Source organism: Tamandua tetradactyla, chromosome 6 (genome assembly GCF_023851605.1).
Source record: "Tamandua tetradactyla isolate mTamTet1 chromosome 6, mTamTet1.pri, whole genome shotgun sequence".
Taxonomy (NCBI): Eukaryota; Metazoa; Chordata; class Mammalia; order Pilosa; family Myrmecophagidae; genus Tamandua; species Tamandua tetradactyla.
The window spans coordinates 23,169,287-23,175,286 of NC_135332.1; the positions used below are offsets into that span (position 1 = coordinate 23,169,287).

The 6,000-nt window shown below is 37.2% G+C and overlaps 1 non-coding gene across 1 annotated transcript; it reads left to right on the plus strand.

Moving 5' to 3' along the window:
* Positions 1 to 4,055: 4,055 nt before the first annotated feature.
* On the plus strand, positions 4,056 to 4,160 carry LOC143689214 (U6 spliceosomal RNA). Its single transcript, XR_013178673.1, has one exon. It is a non-coding gene; the product is annotated as a U6 spliceosomal RNA (small nuclear RNA).
* The last annotated feature ends 1,840 nt before the right edge of the window (positions 4,161 to 6,000 follow it).

Genomic DNA, 6,000 nt, shown 5'->3' on the forward strand with positions numbered 1-6,000 from the left:
CCAAACTATGAGACAATAAATTCCTGTTGTTTAAGCAACTTAATCCGTGGTATTTAAAACAGCATCCTTAGTAAACTCACACAATCATAGAACGCTCCAGCTGGATGAACACAGGCTGTGTTCATCCTGAGAGCCCAGAGACACTCCCTTCATTAATAATAGGATCTGACTCCCTAGAGTCAATAGGTATGACAGGAGCCCAGAGCAGAGGCCAGGTGACACTTACTTGTCAGACACAGGTGGACACTGCTGAAATGGGCAGCAAGATCAGACTGACAAACAGATATAGCTGGGAGGGTCAATGAACTATGGTGTTTCTTGGGGTGATAATTACATATGTATATATGTGTGTGTATGTGTTTATATTTATTTGCAAATTTTATTTTTTAAATGCTAAAATATATATTTATATTTGTTTCAGGGAATTGTCTCGTGTGATTGTGGGATCTGGCTGAAATTTGTAGGGCAGGTCAGCAGACTAGAAACTGTAGCCTACTGACAAAATTTCTTCATCCTCTTGGAATCTTCAGTTTTTCTCTTTAAGCCTTTCCACTGATTGGATGAGGCCCACACAGATTATTGAGGATAATATTTATCAGTCTACTTTCAAGTAATATTTATACCAGTTCCCACACTGTATAAGAACCTTACAGTTCATCTGTATCATTATTCAGAATAGCCCCAAAGTGGTAACAACCCAAATGTCCATGGATAAACAACTGATGAATGGGTAAACAAAATGATATATTCGTACCGTGAAATGGTATTCGGTAATAAAAGGAATGACGCAGAGGTTGACTTCTGGCAAGAGAGCCTGGGGCCCTCTCATGGCTTGCTCCCCTTGAGATAGTGAAAACCATAAAAAACAACCAACCAACCATTTAAAGGCTCTAAAATGGTCTTAAAGAGAGACAGTGAATGAAGAAATATTTATGAAATTCTGTATGAATTTGAACGCAAGACCATCCCTCTCTCACCTCTCCCAGCAAGTGAGGTGAAGACTGCACTTGACTGCACTCAACGCTGTAGCCAAGAGCACAGGGCTGTGTCTCCCCACAGCTCCCAGCCAGAGGGCTTTCTTCCTGGGAGGAGCAGGGCGTCAGTTTCTCATCCAGCCTCCAGCAAACTGTCGCTGGGGCTGAGTCCCAGAAGACTGAGGTTGAAAGGTGAGGGGTCTCCTCTGCTGCCCAGCCCCACCTATGGAAAATAGGCTTTACCTGGGGTGTGGTTCACCATGAAAACGAAGGCCGTGACTATTCTTATCCTGTCACGTGAGGTGGTGGTTGCACGCTGGGAGAGGCAAACGAGCACTTCTGGGCTGCATCCCTCTCCACCCAACTTTCAGCTCCTGGAGCTAGGGTGTCACTCTAAGTGATTGCTTGTGTCCCTGACCCCAGCTCTAGCATCCTGGCTCAGAGATTTTGCCCATGGGGAGAAACAAGTCTTAAAACAGTTAGTTCCTAATCTCTTCCCAAAGGAAGAGACTTTATTTGCAAGAGCACATGGAGAAAGTCAAGTCAAGAAGCCTCCTCAAAATAGTGGAGGTTGTGGTAAAGGGGTTGGGAGGAGAGTAAAGAACCAGGCTGAAGAAGGACTGCCAGTTTCCAAGAGAGAATTGGGGAATAAATCAGCTGGGGGGAGCCCTCCTGGGGTCCTAACAAATATCAAACTCTGATCTCAGAAATTATCCCTTCACAAGACCCTCCATTTGACTGGATTAGTTTGCAGAACAGTTTATTTCCTGGGGCATTATTGAAAACAATTGAGTAATCAATTGGCCATTTGTGGAGCTTGGCAACTGAGTGTGGTCAGAGAAGAGAGGAAGAGAGCCCAACTAAAACCAATGCCATCCCAGAGTGACTGGGGGCATACCTATGGCTCTGCCCCCATGGGAAGCAATATCAGAGGCTTAACACTGTGGGCAGGGAAATAGAGTTCACTAAAATAATACAGCCAGTCACTAACAAAATAAACAAGCAAATAACAATAACAAGCATTGGGAGGAAGGTGGAAAGCCCAGTACCCAAAGTTGCTGCAATATATTATCTAAATGTCTAATCTCTCTAAATGTCTAATCTGCCCAGTGTCAAAAAAAAAAAAATTATGAGGCATGTAAACAAACAGGGAAATATGACCTATAAACTGGAGAAAAAAACAGCAACAACCAAGCAATAGAAAGTGCCTGTGAGAGTGACCAGATGTCAGACTTATTAGGAAAAAAAATGTTTTTCATTATAAACATGTTCACAGAACTAATGGTAAACCTGATTAAAGAAGACGTTATGATGACAATGTTGCATCAAATAAAGAAAAATCAATAAAAAGATAGAAATTATTTAAAAGAACCAAATGAAAATTCTGGAGTTGAAAAGTGAAATAATTGCAATAGAAAATTCACTAGAGGGGTTCAACAGCCAATTTGAACTGGCCAAAGAAATAATAAGCAAACTTGAAGATAGATCAACATAAATTATGCAAACTGAAGAACAGAAAGAAAAAAAGTGAAGAAGAATGAGGAAAGCCTCAAGGAAATGTGGGACGCATTAAGGGTATCAACATATCCATAATGGGAGTACCAGAGAGAGGAGAGAGAGAGAAAGGAGCAGAAAAAATATTTGAAGAAATAATGGCAGAAAACTTTCCAAAGTTTTTGAAAAACAGTAACCTATATATTTAGGAAGCTCAACAAATTCTTAGTAGGATAAATGCAAAGAGATCCACAAACAGACACATCATATTTTAAAATGCTGAAAGCCAGAGACAAGAAAAATTTTAAACCAATCAGAGAAAAACAACTAATTTACAAAGGAACCCCTGTGAAATTAATAGCTGACTTCTCAGGAAAATAATGGAGACCAGAAAGCAGTGGGATAACATATTTAAAGTGCCCAAAGGAAAAACTGTCAACCAAAAATCTTACATCCAGCAAAACTATTTTCCAAAAATGAAGACCAAATAAAGACTTTTCCAGATAAACAAAAACAGAGAATTTGCTGCTGGCAGACTTGCCCAATAAGAAGTACTAAAGGAAGTTATTCAGGCTGAAAGCTAGGGATTTCAAATGGTGATTTGAATCCATATGAAAAAACAAAAAAACACCAATAGAGGTAATTATGTAATTATAAAAGAGAGTTTAAATGCATATTTTTCTTTCTTCTTTTAACTGATTTAAAAAGTGATTGTGTGAAATAATATGCATATATGCATAACAACATATAGAAATATAACATGTGTTTAACATATTTGCCTATAACAGCACAAAGGAGGTAGGTGGGAGCAAAGCTGCATTGGGATTAAAAAAATGATGACAGATGGTGCAATAATAATTATAACAGCGTATTGTTGCATTTCTAACATTAGAAGCTGTAATACATATTCTACAAAAATGGGGAAAGGGGAATAGAACTTTTTAGGAATCATGATTATAGTACTGAAATTATCTAGTATAATTCTTAAGCTGAATGTGATAAGTTAAGATGTATATGATATGATTGTTACTGTAGAACAAACAAACACTAAAAGAATAACATAAATATATAGTGAAAAATCAGTAAATAAATTAAAATGCTACAGTAGAAAATATTCACTCAGTGTAAAATAAAGCAGTAAAGGAGTAATAGAGGAATAAAAAAGACACAAAACATATACAAAACAAATAGTAAAATGGCAGACAAAAATCCAACTGTATTAATAATAACATTAAAAGTGAATGGATTGAATAATCTAATCAAAAGGCAGAGATTGTCAGACTGGATAAAAATAATATGATTGGACAATATATTGTCTACAGGAAATTCACTTTAGATTCAAGCATATAAGTTGATTGAAAATAGAAGAGTGGAAAAATACGTTTCATGCAAGCAGCAACCACAAGAAATCTGGAGTGAATATGCTAATATAAAACAAAATAGACTTTAAAACAAAAAAAGTTGCTAGAGATAAAGTGGTGCATTTTATAATGACAAAAGAGTCAATCTATCAGAAAGACATAACAATTATAAATATACATGTACCTAATAACAGAGTACAAAATGTATGAAGTAAAACCTGACAGAGAGCTCACTTCAGCAGCACATATACTAAAATTGGAACGATACAGAGAAGATTACCATGGTCCCTGTGCAAGGAAGACATTCAAATTTGTGAAGTTCCATATTAAAAAAAAAAAAAAAAAGCCTGACAGAAATGCAGAGAAATAGACAATTCAACAATAATAGCTGGAGACTTTAATATTCTACTTTCAATAATGTATAGAATAACTAGGCAGAAGATCAATAAGAAACAGATGATTTGAACATCCCAACCAACAACAGAATATACATTCTTCTCAAGTGCACATAAAACATTCTCCAGTATAGACCACATGGTAGGTCATTAAACAAACCTCAATAAATTTAAAAAGATAGAAATAATGCTATATTCTCTGACCACAATGGAATAAAATTAGAAATCAATAGCAGGAGAAAATCGGGCAACTAGTGAATAGGTGGGAATTAAACAACACACTTCTAAACAACCTAATCAATCAGAGAAGAAATCAAAAGGGAATTCAGAAAATACTTTGTGATGAATGAAAATGCAAATAACATATAAAAACTTATGGGAGACAGCCAACCAGGTTTAGAGGGGAAGTTGTGTTAGGTCCTGCTGCTTTGACAAATACCACACAATGGGTTGGCTTAAACAGCAGGGATTTATTGTCTCATGGTTTCAGATGCTAGAAGTCTTGTTTCTTCCTGGGGCCAGTAGTGTTCTGGCTAGTCAGCAATCCTTGGGTTCCTTGGCTTTTCCATCACGTGGGAATGTCTTCTCTTTTCTGTTCCAGCTTCACTGACTTCCAGCTTCTCCTCTCCCACAAGGCTCTCTCTTCATAAAGTCTCCAGTGATAGGGTTAAAGCCCAAGTTCATTCAGTTGGGCCACACCTTAACTAAAACTAACATCATCAGAAGGTTCTATTTACAGTGAGTTCACATCCACGGGAATGGATGAAGATTAAGGAGATGTTGCCCTGACCCCCACCCCAGGGGTACATAACTCACTACAGAAATGTATAAGGGAGGAGAAAGATCACAAATCAGTAACCTAACCATCTAGCTAAGGTGCAAGAAAAAGAAGAGAAAGCTAAACCTAAAGCTAGAAGAAGGAGGGAAGTAATAAAACTCAGAGTGGAAATTAATGAAATAGAGAATAAAAAAAGCAATAGAGAAAATCAACAAAACAAAACAACTAGTTCTTTGAAAAGATCAACAAAATTGACAAACCTTTAGCTAGATTGATCAATTACTAGACCCAGAAATGAAAGAGAGGACAATACTACCAGCCTTATGGAAATACAAAGGATTATAAAGCAATAAAAGGAATAATATGAATAATAGTCTGCCAACAAATAAGTTAGATGAAATGGACAAATTTCTAGAAAGATATAAACTACTGTAACTGACTCAAGGAGAAATAGACAATCTGAATAGATCTATAACAAATGAAAGACTGAATCAAAAAATTTTTTTAAAAACTACTCACAAAGAAAAACCCAGGCCCAGATGATTTCACAGGCAAATTCTACTAATCATTTAAAGAAGAATTAATAAAAATTCTTCACAAACTCTTACAAAAAAATAGAAGAGAAGGGAATACTTCTATGTCAGATGCAGATGAGACAGAGGTCACATGCTTGCTGCAGACATATAGCAAAGCTATCTCTGTGGGAATAGGCACCTGATGTCCTGAAAAGACTAAAGTGTTGCAAAGCTGCTTGAGTCTGGGGCAGAAGGAGGCCTTGGGAAACAAGTGTAACTTTTGACTCATCCAGGCACAGGGAAGCAGATGGTTCAGCCCTGTTTCCTCCTTCCCAGTTCTTTAGTTACACTTTTGTTACTTTCTTTACCTCACAGCCCTATAAAATAAACAGTGCTGAATCTCTTGGGGTCTTTGAGTCTCCATCAGAGCTCAGAGTCCCACCAGGTCCCAGCTTTGACTCTATCTTTGTATCTTGTGTTTCT